At 42.3% G+C, this 18644-nt stretch overlaps 1 protein-coding gene across 3 annotated transcripts in view; it reads left to right on the forward strand.

Moving 5' to 3' along the window:
• Window positions 1–18644, forward strand: part of FHIP1A (FHF complex subunit HOOK interacting protein 1A) — a 291239-nt gene that overhangs the window by 35547 nt on the left and 237048 nt on the right. Inside the window, exon 1 of one of the 3 annotated variants that reach the window (XM_043902605.1) lies at window positions 11215–11311. The exons of the other annotated variants lie outside the window; for them this stretch is intronic. The gene's annotated coding sequence lies outside the window, so the exon portion shown is untranslated. Of the gene's footprint in view, window positions 1–11214; window positions 11312–18644 lie in introns of those variants that run through there. 3 annotated transcript variants of the gene reach the window in all.

Genomic DNA, 18644 nt, shown 5'->3' on the forward strand with positions numbered 1-18644 from the left:
CTGGAGGCTCCGTTCAAGGGTGGGGAGGCGGAGTGGGGAGCTCGCTGTCACCCCTACACCCCCGTTTGCCGCCCCCCGTCCTCCTCCCCGCTCTGTGGTACCTGCTGACGCAGCCTGGAGGCTCCCTGGTATTCTCTGGAACAGGTCATCTCCTTGGTGGCCCTGGGTGGCAGCTGTCCCCTCACTGTTTCATCTGACAGCGCATCTCCAGCTCCTGTTTTGTTTTCCAGAAGTTTGTTGAAATCTCTTGTTCATTTAAAGTTCTCTTCCAGCACACTCTTTTTAATCTTATAGAATTCTTCTGTTTTGTTTTTTGATGCTTTCACTTCATTAGGGATTCAGGTAGGAGAACCAGGCTATCAACCATCTTGAAACTGATACCTCAAGGTTGTTTTAGAAAAAAATAGCATTTGGCCTTGATGTTTTCAAATGAGAGATACGTCATATACATCCATATAAAAGAATATATATCGGTATATGCATGATTTAAAGAAAAATAGTAAAATTTTGTACCTACTACATAGCTTAAGAGATGGAACATCACATTTTCAGTACCTTAGAAACCTGTATGTTCCTTCTTGATTGTATCGTTTTCATCCTCTCTGCCTCCTGTGGTAACCATTTTCCTTCACTTTTTAAGTCATTGCCTTGCCTTTAAGAAAAATGGGGTTGTCTTATGTGTATTTGTCTTCAAACAATATATTGTTTAATTTTAGCTGCTTTTACTCTTTATATAGAATCAGATGACTTGTATTCTTCTCTCCCATGCTGTTATACTCAAGACTGTTTTTGAGACTCATCCATGTTTATTCATGAAGCTATATTTTATTTACTTTATTGCTGTATAGCATTGCATATTAAGAATATACCACATTTAATTCTCTTTTCTGCTGCCAGTGAACATTTGTGTTGTTGTGTAACTTTTTGCAATCATGAGAAAGATTGGTATGAACATACGTCCTGTTGCATTTATGTTAGAGTTTCTCTAAATGTATAAACCTAGATGTGGACTTGCTGGGTCATAGAGTTTATATACACATTTAATTTTACTAGGTGATGACAGCTCTTTTCCAGAGTAGTTGTATCAGGATAGATTACACTGGTGTGTGAAATTGCCTTTGGTTTGATGACCTTCGTGTGATAAGATTTCAAATAGTTTTACCTGTTTGGTGGGTATGCAATCATATCTTACTGTGTGGTTTTTTTTTTTTTTTACATATATATGGTTGTTTATTGTCTTCCCTTCCATCCATGCATTTAGGTTTTTTTTTTTCCATTTATTTTTATTCGTTGGAGGCTGATTACTTTACAGTATTGTAGTGGTTTTTGCCATACATTGACATGAATCAACCATGGATTTACATGTATTCCCCATCCCGATCCCCACTCCCGCCTCCCTCTCCATCCCATCCCTCTGGGTCTTCCCAGTGCACCAGCCCTGAGCACCCATCTCATGCATTACTGTGTGTTTTTAAAATTGAGGTATAATTTATATGTAACATAATTTACCTTATTGTGATTTTAATTTTCAGTTTCTTGATTATTAATGAGGTTAACGATATAGTGACTAGGCTTCCCTGGTGGCTCAGATGATAAAGAATCTGCCTGCAAGGCAGGAGACCCAGGTTCAATCCTTTCATGTTTTCTCTTCTATGAAAGTTTGCTATGTTTTCCCAGTTTTCTCTTATTGACTGGTGGGTGTTCCTTGTATATCCTGAATATATGAGAGAGAAAGAGAGGAGCTATAATATGTGATGGAATTTATTTTCTGTGGGCAGTATCCACTGCACCAGGAGGGAAGGAAAAGGCAGCACTCATGTGACCAGTAGTCAGTTTTCTTGCAACTGTGAGTAAAGCATCTAACTTTTTCTCTATTTACTTTTGGTTAATTTTTGACAGAATTGAAAAGTAAGTTTTGGCACTTTAAAAATTTTGGAATCTTTTTTTCCAATCTCTCCTCCTAATCTACCCCTATTGTGAAACAATTTTGGTTGGAAAAAGATCCTTGACATTCAGTAACTCGGAATGTTTTCTGTGGAGTGCGTACTATTCAAGTTGAAGTACACACTTGTGATGCTTGATGCTCACAGATCTCAGTGTTTCCGTGGTGTCAGACTGCAGGGTGGCGGCACTTGGGGAACAGAGGAATTGGGCAGTGCATGCTGACCCAGGTCGCTGATTTGGGTATTTTTAACCCAAGTCTCTAAAGGTATTCTTCCTGACTTCCTGGTTAACGCATTTCAGAAATTTAATAGAAAAGTCAGTGGGCTTTGTAAAATGATAGCATTAATTATTAACCATTCTTTTCTCCATTTAACCGTGTACTCTGACTTAAGGGACATTTTCTTTTAAGTAGTGATGTATCTATAAAGAAAAACTATACAAGTGGTTAAAATGGTTAAATTTTATGTATATTTCACCAGAATAATGTTTTTTATTTTTTTTTTTATTTATTTATTTTTTTTTTTTAGAATAATGTTTTTTAAAAAAGCTCATGGATGAAAAAAAGTTTCTAGAAGATTTGGGACTCTTAACAAAAATGTGGAGATGACGCTCTGAAGCAGTGTATCTGTTCTTCAGTGCAGACGTCTCCCCAAGCTAACTAGCAATACCTCTTTACATAATTTGCTTGCTCTTTGTCATGATTATTCTTCTAAGAAGGCTTACTTGTTTTGAGTTTTTGTAAATTTTGGAATGAATTTTCAAGGACGGTATTTTCGTTTACCTTCTGTTTATAATCCTGGCGATCACTTCCCCCCCTTTGCCACAGCTTCCCCAGGCCTTCTTTCTTCTCCTCCAGTCACATCCTTTTCCATCCTCAGAGCCTCCCTCAGATTGTTCTTTCCCCTCTGCCTGCTCTCATTTATTTTATTGTGTTGTTATTTTTAAAATGTGATCAAATATACATCCTGTGGGCTGAATTGTATCCCCCCTGCACAAGTCATATACTGAAACCCTATAATTGGAGATAGGGTCTTTAACAAGGTAAGCTAAAATGAGATCCCTGGGGTGGGCCCTAATCCAGTAAGACTGTGTCCTGATAAGTAGAAGAAATCTGGGCAGAGACAGTTACAGAGGGAAGACGGTGCTGGAGGCACGGGGAGAAGGCAGCCGCCGATGACGAAGGAGAAAGTCCTCAGAAGAAACCAACAGTGCTCCCAGCTTGATCTTGCACATCTAGCTTCTGAAACTGTCAGAGAATAAATGTCTGTTTTCTAAGCCGCCCAGACTGTGGAACTTTACTATCAAAGGCCTGCACGCTAAGTTGTTTCAGTCATATCCGACTCTACGCAACCCCTTGGACTGTAGCCCATCAGGCTCCTCTGTCCATGGGATTCTGCAGGCACGAATACTGGAGTGGCTTGCCATGCCCTCCTCCAGGGGACCTGCCCAACCCAGGTATCGAACCTGTGTCTCCTGCATTGGCAGGGGGTTTCTTTACCGCTGGTGCCACATGGGAAGCCCAGTGCACACTAATATATAACATAAAGCTCATGACTTAACCACTGTTAAGCATACAGTTCATTGGCTATATTCACATTATTGTGCAACCATCCTCACCCTCCATCTCCAGAGCTTTTGTCTTCTTGCAAAACTGAAATTCTGTGCCCTGTTCTCCCTGTGGACGTGTCTTAGTGACTGAACAAGAAACCCAGTCCCTGGCAGCCCACCTTTTTACTTTCTGTGTCTATGAATCTGAATAGTCTAGGTCCCTCACATATGTGAAATCATACAGTATGTATTCTTTGATGACTGGCTTATTTCACTTTGTGTTATGTCTCAGGATTCATCTAGGTGGTAGCATGTGTCAGAATTTCCTTCTTTTTTATGACTAATATTCCATTTTATGCACATATACCATATTTTATTTATTGGAGGATCATTGGATTGCTCTCACCTTTTTGGCTATTGTGAATAACGGTGCTCTGAAAGTGGGTATGCAAATATCTCTCTGAGATTCTGCTCTCTTTTGGGTATATGTCTAGAAGTGAAATTGCTGGATCATGTGGTATCTCTATTAATTAATAATTAATGTTTTGAGGAACCGCCATGTTGTTCTCCACGGCCCCATTTTACATTTCTGTCAGCAGTATGCAGAGCTTCAGTTTCTCCACAGCCTTACCAAAATTTATTTTCTGGTTTTTGGATAGTAGAAATTGTATTACTGCATATTAGAACTTTCAGGTATGATGCCATGCCCTTTTAATTTTTTTGTGGGAAGGAGGTGATAAGATACGGCTTTTTAATTATCACCGTTAATCAAAAAGAGTTGATTCTCAAAGGCTTGTGATGTGGCATTTATCTTCTTGCTTCAGGCAGGACACCTTGGAGGCTCACCAGGAAGCGTTGGAGTTATTGGTGTGAAGTTACCGACAGCCATGTTTTTTTCCTATTCGGTCCAGGAACTTTGTTCTTGTAGTAACTTTGGATCTGCTTATGTGACGTGGTACCAGCTCTGACAGAAATAGGCATTTCTCAGGACAGAGGCTCTCTGAAATAGCTCTTTTGCAGAACTAAAAGGACTAGCAAGTTTGTTATGTTTCCCCCCAGGGCAAATTTTCATTTTCCTAAGTGTTTACAGCTGTGTTTGTTTAAAACACTCATGTACCTAACAATTACAGTCCTGTGAAGAAAACAGAGCAAGTTAGACAAATTAGGCCTAAAAACATCTCAGGCAGAGGTTGTGGTAAAACACAGGAAGCTTGAGAGATGCACGGGGGCTTCCTCAGAGCATTGTTGAAATCATGGAAGAGTTGTATGTTTGACCGTAAATGTTGCACTGCCTTTATACTCAAAGAGGTTCTGAATATTTATAAACACACCCCTTAAGGCTGTGAAAATGGAAAGTTTTCTGTGGGTTAATTTTTTTTTCTTTCCTTGTCCACTTGTGTGGATATCACTTAACAACAACCACAGTTCTTGGCTTACAGCGGCAAAATAGAAATCATTCTTTACTGTGGTTTGTGACAGGTGGAGCCACCCAGTCTCATTGGGAGATCAGATACCAGCCTCCACCTTGCCTACACTTTGTCATTCTAACTGCAGCTTGTACAGGTGATTTTGACTCGGAAGTAGTCACAAGTACTAAGGATTAACAGCAGCATCACAATACCCAGCAAAATTAATTTTATGCATGCAACTTATGTTTTTCTTTGTATGGTTTGTACACCCACTGGTTTGAGAATTCACAGTAAAGAAATGTAATGGTGTTTCCTCTCTTATTAGCCTGTTCCTCTCAGTGTCACTGTAATAACAGTGCCTCGTCTAAGAACCCTGAAAACTCTGCCAGGGCTTCGTAGGCCGTGGAAACTGAGATAACCTCTGCTGGCGTTAAAGGTGGCAGGTCGTGCCCCAGCAGGGATCAGCTACTCCTGCTTCACGCTGTTTGCTGATTTAAGTTCTCTTTGGAATAAGGAAGCTGGATGAGGAGCCCACGGCTCAGGTCACGTGCCCTTGCATGGGAATGATACAAGGAGCGGGAGTTGGTTGCCTTGCTTTCTTGAAATGTGCCCCCCCCCCCCCCAACCTGGGCTCCTGGTCTGTTCCCCTTACTGTGTAAGTTCAGAGCCAACTCAGGGAGAAACCACTTCTTCCTTCATTGCTTTAGGTGCTTCCTGAAAGCTTTCCCATCAGTGCTGATCTGGGTGAGTGGGACTGCTCCTCAGTCTTTGCTGCTACACCTCTAGCATGCCTCCCTGTCCATCGCCAACTCCTGAAGTTTACTCAAACTCACGCCCATTGAGTCGGTGATGCCATCCAACCATCTCATCCTTTGTTGTCCCCTTCTCCTGCCCTCAGTCTTTCCCAGCATCAGGGTTTTTTCAAAAGAGTCAGTTCTTCGCATCAGGTGGCCAAAGTATTGGAGTTTCAGCTTCAACATCAGTCCTTCCAATGAACACCCAGGACTGATCTCCTTTAGGATGGTCTGGTTGGATCTCCTTGCAGTCCAAGGGACTCTCAAGGGTCTTCTCCAACACCACAGTTCAAAAGCATCAGTTCTTTGGTGCTCAGCTTTCTTTATAGTCCAACTCTCTCATCATACATGACTACTGGAAAAACCATAGCTTTGACTAGATGGACCTTTGTTGGCAAAGTAATGTCTCTGCTTTTTAATGTGCTGTCTAGGTTGGTCATAACTTTTCTTCCAGGGAGCAAGCATCTTTTAATTTCATGGCTGCAGTCACCATCTGCAGTGATTTTGGAGCCCCCCAAGATAAAATCTGTCACTGTTTCTACCGTTTCCACATCTATTTCCCATGAAGTGATGGGACCAGATGCCATGATCTTAGTTTTCTGAATGTTGAGTTTTAAGCCAACTTTTTCACTCTCCTCTTCTCTTTCATCAAGAGGTTCTTTAGTTTTTCTAAGCTTTCTGCCATAAGGGTGGTGTCATCTGCATATTTGAGGTTATTGATATTTCTCCTGGCAGTCTTAATGCCAACTTGTGCTTCATCCAGTCCAGCATTTCTCATGATTTACTCTGCATATAAGTTAAATAAGCAGGGTGACAATATACAGCCTTAACATACTCCTTTTCCTATTGGGAACCAGTCTGTTGTTCCATGTCCAGTTCTAACTGTTGCTTCCTGACCTGCATACAGGTTTCTCATGAGGCAGGTCAGGTGGTCTGGTATTCCCATCTCTTTCAGAATTTTTCAGAGTGCTGCCTGTAGAGGTTGAGAAACAGAGGGCTGGGTTTACTTTACTGTATTTACTTTAATTAATACATTAAGTAATCCATTTAATTATGATTTAATTATGTTAATCGATTAATGAATTATTTCATTTTATGCTCAACAAATAGATAGACAGAGTCTGCACTGTGGAGAGAGAGAGCTGTGCTGAACTCTGTTGAGGTCTGTAGAATAAACATAAAACAGTTCTATTGCAAGGAGTCTGGAGTGCCAGGTAAGAAGCATTGAGCCCTGGAGAACATGCCCAGGGCGGTTGAAAGGTCACTGTGTAGCCGGAGCATCACTTCTCAGAAACTCTGGGGGGAAGGGCTGGTCATTAATCCTAGGAGATCAGATGGAGGCAGAGCAGATGAGGAACACATGGGAGAAAGCTACTTTCTTCACATCAATTTCTGACTCCTTGAGAGACCCAGCCTTTTAGAAAATATACGCTGATCCTCTAATTGTTGTTAGGTGCAGGAGTGTAAAATACATAAATAACATTCTTCATCTGATAATGAAAGTCATAGCTCTTTTTGTAGGGCAGAAGACTTGGAAAACACGCATGTATACTACACAGAAGTAAAGTATATCACCTATAATCCAGCCACCTAGGAAAAATCATGGTCAAACATTGTGGAGTACAACCTTTTTTCCCTATGTGATTGACCTTAATGATATATATATACTTGGATTCTCAGACCAGAGGGTGTACAAATTCTGTAAAGAATCAATATGAATTGGATTCATACAAGATCACTGTGTTGGTTATTGTGATGATAATTTTGACCCTGCATAGCTTTTAAAAAATATTTATGTTTTTACTGAAGTAATAGTTGGATTACATGCTTATCTTTTACTTTATAGTTATTTTGAAAAATTCTTGTACACTTTGAAAAAAGCCCACTTGATTTCATTTTAGAGCAGATGGCCTTATTTTAAAGAAATGTTTTCAATTGCCATACTTTTGGGAATGCTAGAAGGAAATGGAGATTTTCTGATAAATCAAAGAGAATTATAGTGAAAGTGTTAATCTCTCAGTCATGTCCAACTCATTGTGACCCTATGGACAATAGCCAACTGGGCTCCTCTGTTCATGGAATTCTCCAGATAAGGATAACTAGAGTGGGTAACCATTCCCTTCTCCAGGGGATTTTCCTGATCCAGGGATTGAACCTGGGTCTCCTGCGTTACAGGCAGATTCTTTACCATCTGAGCCACCAGGGAAGCCATCAAAAGAATTATGGCTGTTTACTTTTGTGATAATAACAAATCTCTGTAATAGGTATCTTTGTATTCTTATAGTGTTTAGTTTTTGTCCTTTTCATAGTTATATTTTTCCAGAAATGATGTATGTTGGTAAGAAGGTGTGTGTTTCTTATTATATCTTTTTATCATTTATGGAAAATTTATGTGGGTGAAGTTAGTAAGAAAACACCTGAATTTTTTAATGTGTGCAAAGCTACTGATGTGGTTAAAACCTGGACATCTGACAGGAACTTTTGGAACAAGAAATTTCCTGGGCAGTGTGGCCTTCACACTTAAGGAGGAGCAAAACTTTTGAAGTATATGTTCTGTTCTGCCTTTATCATAATTGCTCTCTCCATTTTGGGCTGGACCTAGACAGCTACCAGTGGGATTCCGTGTTTTGGAAGTTGTTACTGACTTCATACTGCAGAGTAGAGTTTATTCCTTCCCCAACTCCCTGTCATGTCTGTGCCTTTTGACTGGTTGAGAGGTCTCGGTCTCCTTGGAGATTGGGGACTCCTTGTGCTGGTTTTTAAAAAGGCATTGCTTTTAGTATAATGCCTGGCTGTCCTGTTCTCTAATATCTTTATAATTTTTTTTTTAATATCTTTATAATTTTTAAAAATCCCTTGTAGTTCTGAGACCTTTTGTTTGAGGGGGAGTAAAGGGTGTCACAAACTCAGGGACCAGACAGTTATATAATGAGAATATGATTCCAAGGAATATGACTCAGTCATAAAAAAGAATGAAATGAGGTCATTTGCAGCTGCATGGATAGACCTAGAGATTGTCATACTAACTGAAGTAAATCAGAAAGACAGATATCATATGCTATCACTTATACGTGAAATCTAAAGCATGACACAAATGAACCTATCTGCAAAATGGAAGCAGACCCAGACATGGAGAAGAGAGCTGTGGTTGCCAAGACGGGGAAGGAGAAGGATGGACTGTGAGTGTGGGGTTAGTAGATGCAAACTATTACATTTAGAGTGGATAAGTAACAAAGTCCTACTGTATGTCACAAGGAACTGTAGTCTCCTGGGATAAACCATAATGGAAAAGAATATAAAAAAAGAATGCATACCTATATGTATGTGTGTGTGTGTGTGTGTATATATATATGAAACAGTCCCTTTGTTGTACAGTAGAAATTAGCACAACACTGTAAATCAACTGTATTTCAGTTGAAAAGATTCTGAGGAGGAGTGTGGGGACTGTGACAGGCTGGAGGGTGCTCACAATCTCCACAGGCAGTAAAACAAAAACACAGATTATTATAGTCAAATAGAAAGTCCAAATTTGACTACAAGCTTACCCATTTATGGGCTTCCCGGATGGTGCTAGTGGTAAAGAACCTGGTTGCCAATTCAGGAGGCATAAGAGGCATGGGCTTGATCCCTGGGTTGGGCAGATCCCTTGGAGGAGGACGTGGCAACCCACTCCAGTGTTCTTTCCGGGAAAACTCGATGGACAGAGGAACCTGGCGGGCTACAGTCCATAGGGTCGCAAAGAGTCAGACATGAGTCTGACTCAGATAAGAGTCAACTTAGCACAGCTCAACTACGCATTTATGTCTAGTTATGCCAGGTTCCCCTGTAGGAATAAAAGTAGTAGAGTAATAGCATAATGATAATAAAAATAGCTAACATGTTTTGAGAGCTCAGCCTGCTGGGCACATCCATTATCTTATCCTGGCTTCACAATAAAGGTAAATACTATTACTGTCCCCATCTTAGAGATAAAACTGAGGCTTAGAGAAGTTTTTTTTTGCCCATGTCTCAGAGATAGTACACAGCAGAGTCAAAACCAGGTTTGTCTGACTTTGGGTCTTGAGCTCTGGGTTGTGTTTTGATTTTAGGCCACAGAACTTTGAATTGCATTCATTGGGTAGGAAAAAAGTTGTCAGTCAGCAGCTAAGCTGCTCAGCGGGTTGACGGCGGCTAGCTTTGTGGTCCTGGAGGAGGCAGCAGGCCTGGGACAAAGGGCAGTGTTCTTGGGCTTAGAGGAGGAAGAGACCAGAGGATCAGGTATGGATAGGCTCTGGAAGTCTTCCCCAGGTGCCCAGGGAGGTGAGGCCTTGGTGGGGGAAATCAAGAAATTAATAGTTCCTGTGAGACACAGAAAACGTGCGGGGAGTATGGCAACGTGTTGGAGGGGAAAACCTGACTGAATGTTTGGTAGGAGCTTTGGCAGATGTGAGTTAACTCTGGGTGATTCTTTATACTCTTGGCTTCCTAACTGTGAGTGAGGGAATAGCTAGAGCTGTGGAATAAAGAACTAAAATGTGTGGGTTGAAATTTAATCTAGGGCCTTCTGTCACAGTACACTGTTTTTTTAAATGTTATTTAAAATTTTCTAATTCTGTTTTTTCTTTATCCTGCCATGCACATATGGGAATCTTAGTTCCCTGACCAGGGATTGAACACATGCCCTCCGCAGTGGAAGTTCGGAGTCTTAACCTCTGAACCTCTAGGGAAGTTCCACAGTACACTTTAAAACTAAGTGAGGTTTTTATCAGGTAGAAGGGACTGACTTCTTGCACTCCTTTTTTTAAATTAAATTTTTTAAAAATTAATTTTTATTGGAGTATAGTTGCTTTACAATGTTGTATTAGTTTCTTACTGTGCAGTGAAGTGAATCAGTCATGCACATACACAGATCCCCTCTTTCTTGTCTAACGTCTTAGCAGCAAGTACTGACACCTCAGAGTGGTTTTTCTGGGGCCAAGCAGATCTCTGTCGGACCACTGGCATTTCCCGTGGTATTTAGTGGGAAGAAAGTATCCTCACAAACCTTTGGTTGTTGAGTTCACCAAAAACTGAAGGCGTGTTAACAAACAAGTCCCTGAATCGTGTTGCACATTGGAGCTGTCAAAGCCTCTCTGTCCAAGCGCCTTTAGCTCAAGGAAGTGAGACGTCGAGCCCACCTCTTCCTGCCCGGAGGCCCGTGAACCTGGACCCTGGGAAACACAGCAGCCTCTGTGAGAGGCCTGTCTGCATGAACCTCACAGAGCCCTCAGAGAGGTGAGCAAAAAGTGCTCGCTCTCTCTCTCACACACACACACGGACAAATTAAAGGGCTGTATCTTCACATTTTTTCCCAAACAGTGTGAATAAACTACAAAAATACATTAAAGACAGATTTAATGGAGTTTGCTTTCTGTAGCCTAGGACTTTTAAGTAGATACTGAAGGAGGAGGAAGCGAACTCAGTGTCAAGAAACTTAATACTGTTAGAAGGAGGGCAGGGGTGGGACCAAAAATAGAGCACAAGTAGGTCTTAGGAAAGCCCTTCTCTTGAATTGTTTGGTTTAAAATGATCGCGTTCCTAGAAGCAACAAGAAAAACTGGTCCAGTTTGTTTTTAGAGTTGGAAGAAAATCCTTAATGTAAGCAACTTCTGGCTTTTCAGTGTTTCCATCTGGAACATCATTGAAGAGTTTGGCCAGATCTCAAGTGATTTATGTTTAGTAAATAAGATTACCTTCAGCTTCCTATTGTGAAAGAGCAAATGGTTTGGGGTTTAGTTGCTGCTTTTCAGTTGCTTGTTCAAGGTAGTACTGCATTAATCTCCGTTATTTATCTCTAGAGTTGGGTTTGCAACAGTGGATTCTGAAGCAAGAAACCAGAACAGTGGCTGAAGCAAGAATGGCTTAAAGTATTAATACCCTTGCTGTAGAGTTACCGAAATGATAACTTGTTGTTGGTAGTGGTGTGTGGGCAGGAGGGAAGGACTTTTGCATACACCTGAGATTCAGCTTTTATGTTTTTCTATATTATGTGGCAATGCTTTTAGTTTTATGGAACAAACAAAATATAAAGGGAATCTTGTGTCACTCGTATCAGTTATTTTGAATGCTTTTTCATGTTTTAAGAGTCTCATGTCATAAGAGTTCATAGGAAAACATTTCTTATTGAAATTGTGGACATCCAGTGAAAAATGACATTTCATTTTGGTGTTAGAGGATACATTAGTATGAAAATGTGAATTCTCATATACTGTTTTTTAAATGTGCTTAAGATTTTAATGTTTTAAATTGAGTTGTTTTTATAGGTCCCATGTTAAATTATCATCATCATTATTAGGTATAAATATTTGTGTGAGAGAGGTAAGAATTTTTAGCAAAGAAATCATTTTGTACTGCAAGATAGAAAAAAAATTGAAGTGTTTCTGGGCATAAAGTTTAGGAAAGTGATACATTATCTATTTCATATTCACTGTAGATAAAAATAGTTACATCTAGTTAGTAAGTGTTCTGTTCTAGTAACCTCCTTCAGTACCTCTTCCTAAATCTCAGAAGTTTCTCCTTCAACTAGTATCTTAATATTTTGAGTTTCATATCTTGTGCATTGTGCAAACCAAGCAAAAGATAAAATATATGGAGGTCACTCTGCTTTTCAGATTCTATCAGTTGTTTTGAATCTAACTCTTAAACTGTTCGTGATTCCTTGGCAGCAAGCCATGTACTTGTCACTTTATCTCATTACTGTTAAGTCTAGTCCTGTCAAGAACTGGTTTACTAGTCTTTTTTAATTGCCTGCTTAAAAATTTTCATTTCCAAAGTCAGCTGGAAGAATGTGAGATGGTGACAAGTGTGGACCGAGGGGCACTTGAAAGTTCTGAGTGGATCATGAGCTCACTGAAGTGGGGAAGGCAGACGTGAACAGCTCAAGGCTGGTGTGGAGCACTTGTATCCAGAAGAGGGGAGTGGGGCTGAGTGTCTGTGATGTTGGCTAGTGTAACAGTTTTCCTTCCTGTGTCTTTGCATTGAAGTGTGCCACCTGTTGTTCGAGGGAGCTGGAGGCTAAAGATCAAACAGTTGGAAGGTTGAGATACAGATGAAGATGAGCCTTCATCTGGAGGCGACCTAAGAGAGAAGGATGTCTGCCCTAAAACCTGAAAATCATGATCACAGGAAGGAGGGGAAGCCATGGTTAGATATGGGCCCTGCTCAAGGGCAACACAGTGACGAAGAGAGGAAGGAAGTCTTCAAAGAAAGTCAGGTGGAGAGATGCTTAGGAGGAGGCAGGACAAAGTCCTTTTTCTTGAGTAGGGAGTCACTGGCTGGATTGATGTACCTGCCCCCTCTGGGAGCAGAGAGGCCAGGTTTCCTGCACTCGCTGAGGCTGACTGTTGATGCTGCCCAGCAGAGTCTGAGGGGTGCTGGTGGGACCCTCGTTCTCTTGACCCTGTGGGAACAGAGATGTAGGGACTGCGTTCCTTTCCAGGAATGTGTTTGGAGCCAGAGCGGTGTGTGTGACCTTGAAAGGAGTATAATTGGTTGGGTGGGCTGTCTGGCAGAGTCAGACCAGAGCAGCCTTCCCAGTGCCGTCTCTTTCCCTTGAGTCACCCGTTGCCTGGTGGGCTTATGAGGGGGGTTACTTTGCAGTTGCCGAGGGCAGACGCCCCCTCCCGCCCCCCCAGTGCTTCCTGGGGAGCATCACGGCTTCACCTTGTTCCCCAGCAGGGCCCCGTTTACTGGAAATGTATTTCATAGTCTGGACCTTTCCTGGTTTTCTTACCATCTACCAAGCTTTAAGTTCACTTTCTCGTTTCTCTACAGTCTCCAGATAACTGGAGCTAATTGAATTCGTTCACCTGTGTAGGGTTCATATATAACTCATTCCCTGCTACATGTGTGAATTCAAAAGGATTCTCAGTATGCTGACTCAAAGAAATGGCGGCATTTGGGGCAAGTCTTTGGGAAAGTGTTAAGATGGTGATATTACAGTGGAGTCATACTGTATGCATATTTTACTTATGGGAAATAAACTTGAACAAAAGGAACAAAAAGGGTAAGAAATGACAATTGAAATACGATGGGCGTAGTCCTAGGGCAAACATAAGATAGGGGAGACGAACCTGTAGTTTGTAGGGAGATTTCATTTCCTCGAAGATTGTGAGTGCTTGGGTTTAACAGCACGGCTCACAAAATACAAGCCTATCACATTATCTGGGTTGACCTGAAGACTGAGGGCAGGAAAAACTGGTCATCTTGGACTTAGGGAGAAACAGCAGTGTTGTATGTTATCAGGAATTTCAGGGAATTTTCGAGGGTGGTTTTGACATTTGTAATTGCTGCCTTGAGCTTGACTTTGAACTCTAAGCCAGCTCCTGGTACCATTAAGTGTGACTTAACAGTGTTGGTCGGCTGAGGGAAGGGCTTGCAGGGCTACTGCGGGATCCTTGAGATTTGGGACTGTGTGTCATTCATTATTGCTAAAGGAGCTCAAAAGTGTTTCTTGTTTAAGGAAATAATGAATACCTAACACCTCTGCCTGATGCCTTCCCCACCCCCTGATTGGCTGAAAGTAGGAAAGTGGTGTGTATATGAGATCCTGATGGTTTTGAAAATGCTCTTAATGCCTTAAAAAATACCAAACCCATATCTTCCAGTCCCTGACAGGGCACCCTAGTCATTGCAGGCAATTCTGGTATCCCAGGAGTAGATGACCTTCCCAATTACAAGGTTCCATTTCCTCATTTGCCCCTCGAAGGTGGTTTTGAAACCCTGGAATTACGGGTGATTTACAAGTTCGGATTCCATTCCTGGGTCGGCAAGATTCCCTGGCATCCCACTCCAGTATTCTTGCCTGGGAAATCTCATGGACAGAGGAGCCTGGTGGGCTACAGTCCATGGGGTCACAAAGAGTTGGACACTACTGAGCGACTAACACTTTCACTAATACTGCAAATTGAAGCATAATAGATAAAAGATATCTCCTTTGCCCCCAAACCACCTTTCCCACTCCTTCTTCCCATGCTTCTTTCTGTCTTCCTGGCTGTGGTCCAGTTGTGGGCTGTGGTTATGATTCTTTTACCTTATGAACAACTTGCCTAGAAGCTTACAGCATGTGTCCCAAGCTTAGCCAGTTTAGTAGGTGGACTTGTTGGTGACAGTCCTGAGCGTGTGACTTCTTGCTCTGGCTCTCAGAGCAGCCTACGGCACTTACTGAAAAGACCCTGGTTTCTGCAAGGTGTCTGCTTGATGGGGCAAGTTTAAGTTGTGATCGTCACCGCTGGAGTTTGTGTGTTTTTTATATTCCATTTACAGAGGTTCAGTTCCTGCCTTCAGGGAGGTTGGAAGCTCCTCTGTATGATATTGGACCTTCAGAGCAGACATAAATGTGGTCTGACTGCTAAGTACTCATTTGGATGCTGTTTTTAGCTTTTTGTCAGCCTCCTGGGCTGATTTGATGTTTTTATTTTTGTAATGTGCCAGTCACTTTTTGTTGTGTTATAATAGAATCCCAGAAATGGAGGGACTCTTAGAGGTAATTAACTCTGGTGGACTTTAAACTTTTCCTTCCTCCAAAGGGACAGTAAAAGCTCTAATTTAGACCGATCTGTAAATGAGAGAAAAGCTGAATTTCTAGTTCCCAGAGGGATGGAAATGAGAAGCCCAGAGCCGCTGACATTTCTCTGCCCCCTCCCCGCCCTAGCCTGGAAGTACCGCACTGTGCCATCTGGGCCTCTGTGGGGCTTGGTCTGAGAACCACAGCTCTGGAGCAATGGGCATTTTGCTACTTCTTAAGTGAATCTTCCTGGCACCAATTTACAGTTTATTGCTTCCTGAGGGCAAGATTTTAAAACCGCACAGCTCAAAGTTCTTCCTTTGCACTTATCTTAGTGTGAATTACCTTTAGACACTCAGCAGTCATCAAGGAGCCTATTGTATGTTATGAGCCCACAGTTCAGCCAGTGTGCACCATTAGGTAACACAGGTAAGAAGCTGACCTGAGGGGAGAGTGACACTTGATTATTTTTTTTTGAATTTGATGGCAAGTATGGCATCCAGGTGAGACTATGCATATGCTTAAGAAGCTGGGATGTCCTTCATGCTGCTTAGTCACTAAGTCATGTCCAACACGTTGCAACCCTTTGGACTGACCGTAGCCCACCAGGCTCCTCTGTCCATGGGACTTTTCAGGCAAGAGTACTAGAGTGGGTTGCCATTTCCTTCTCCAGGGGACCTTCCCGACCCATGTATTGAAGCCATGTCTCCTGTGTCTCCTGCTTTGCAGGCAGATTCTTTACCTGCTGAGCCATCCTATGTAGAACAAAGCAGGGCCCCCTGACCAGCCGCCCCTAAAATCTGTTAGAATGCAATTCTTGGTTTCTACCCAGATCTGCTGAATCAGGAACTCTGAGGGTAGAGCCTAGAGCCCAGAAAGATAACAAACCTTTTGGGTGATTCTGGGCTTCCCTGGTGGCTCAGAGGGTAAAGAATCCACCTGCAATGCAGGAGACCTGGCTTCAATCCCTGGATCAGGAAGCTCCCTTGGAGAAAGGAATGGCAACCCACTCTAGTATTCTTGCCTGGAGCCTGGCAGGCTGCAGTCCATAGGGGCGCAAAGAGTTGGACATCACTGAGTGACTAACACTTTTTGGGGGTGATTCTGCAGCACATTGATGTTTGAGAACCACTGGTGTTGAAGAACACAGTGATAGTGGCAAAGGTTGGCTTGGGGTGTTGTAACACTGCTTCTCCCCCAAGCTTCCTGTTCCTGTAAATTCTTCTTGCTTTGCTATGGAAATTTGATGTTTTCTCAGTCTTCCGTGAAGTCCTATAACAAACACCCTAGCTCTGACTTCCCACTATGTTACCACCCGCCTTGGTCTCTTTTATGTGGAAATTCTGAGGCCACTAGTGGATGTATATAAACATGATTTTCAGGTGTTAGTTGGACGCTTGCTTGTTTGTGAAAGGAAGTGATTTTCTGCTTGGCCAGCCAGGGCTAAGGTAACTCCAAACCACAGCTCCTCTGCCTTCCTGTCTCCAGCGAGGGTCTGATGGAGGCTTTCCCCAGCGCGGCCCTGCTGTAGCCAGGATCCCCTCACCCACGCTAGCAGTATAAGCTTGCTCCTTCTCTCTTGTGTGTCTGATTAATCAGGCCACGGTTCAACACCCTGTAGTTGAGAATTCCTACTCTGAGATCCAGGATCCGACCCTGATATCAGACAGATAAGCTTGGCTTGTGCGTGGGTGTGTGTGTTAGTTGCTGAATCGTGTCTTCCCCTCTGCGACCCATGGACTGTAGCCCACCAGGCTCCTGTGTCCATGGGATTCTCCAGGCAAGACTACTGGAGGGGGTTGTCATGCTTTCCTCCGGGGAACTTCCTGACCCGGGGATAGAACCCTGGTCTCCTGCATTGCAGGCAGATTCTTTACAATCTGAGCCACCAGGGAAAATGCCTTTTTGTGGGAGGAGGGTCCATTGTTTCCATCAGACTGGAAAGGATCTGTGAGGCATCCCACCATCGCACCCCCCCAAAAAAACCCAACTCGCTCTAGCTGTTTTTGAATAAAAGTTTTAAGAAATCCTTTTAAGATTTGTAGCCAACTGAGGTGGAAGACCTTCTGTGGGGTTGGCAGTCACACTTCAGCCTGCTCTGCGGGCTCCTCAGGTGTGCTGTGTACATAAGTGGAGGAAGACTGGTTCTCTTGGTCCAGTGGTTTCAGGGATCGTGTGGTTAAAAAAGTTGATCCTGTGAGGCATACAGAGCAAGAGGGGTGTTGTCCCTGTTTACATCAGTGACACTGAGGGTGAGAGAAAAGCATGAAAGTGTCATCACTCGGTCTACTGTCATCTGAAGGCACTGGACTCCCCTCCCCTCCGCTTCTAAATACACTTGGATGATGCCTGGAGAAATCTCAGAAGTTCATTGTGAATAAAGGGCCGATTGTTCACCTCGCACCCAACATCCTCATCCCTCTCCAAAGGGAATGTATCATGTTAAAACCGGATTTTGTTTTTGGCTGTTCCTCATTTTAGCAATTTTGAAACGAAATTTTATGGATATAATCTCCCCACCTCACAGTCAAATAAATGCTGACCCCAGCCCCTCTTCTTTTCTCCTCCATGAGTATCACAGAGAATCCTACCCGATCATATTTTTCAGCATGTTGGATCAAGAGAGGGCAAATCATTGTCAGCTTGTAGCATCACCTCATTTTCATTAGATTGTTCTTTGGGTTTCAAAGACTAGTGCCCTTGTAACTTACATTATACAGCCTTACAATTGCACATAAAAGTTTGCTGTGGAAGAGTAGCAAATGTAAGATAAATGGAAAAGGTTAAGGGGAAAACGGTGCTAAGAGCTTCTCACAAATGAATTCTCATCATAAAAGCCCAGCAATATCTCCAAGTGACAAATTAACTTGAGGCTGTGCTTTGCATTTTTAAGTAATGTGTGGTAGGATAATTCCATTTGTGTTCAAGCCAGAGGTCAATGCCTCACTTATTCCGCTTGTGCTTTTTGTCTTATAGTGTAGAAAAGAGAGCTGGCTATGTGGGTATTTAATTTACTTTGATTTTGCAAATGCAGTGTATCATGATTCAGTCAGTACTGAGACTCTAGGGGTTAAGGCGGGCCACCTTATAGAAGGTGTCTGTGCTGAGGGCTTGGGGCCAGCATATTTTCTGAAAGGAATATTGTGCTTACAACACTTCTTAAAATGATTCTTGTTCTGGCTGGGACTATGCTTTCGGTTTAGTGGGGCCACTTGAAAGGACATCAGGATGTCAGTCGTTTATTTCACTTCCCTGTCATGAGTGGGTAGAGAAGACATTTGTGAGTGGTATGGTGGTTCTTTCTGTCAGCAAGTTAGAGGTTCTATTACGAAAATTGACTTTGAGCAGTGACTCTGTATTTCTATCAAGAATATGCATATTGATGTCATTTAGACTCTTTGGGAAAAATATAAAATACCTATATAA

The sequence above is a fragment of the Cervus elaphus genome, chromosome 5 (assembly GCF_910594005.1).
Source record: "Cervus elaphus chromosome 5, mCerEla1.1, whole genome shotgun sequence".
In the NCBI taxonomy this organism is placed as follows: Eukaryota; Metazoa; Chordata; class Mammalia; order Artiodactyla; family Cervidae; genus Cervus; species Cervus elaphus.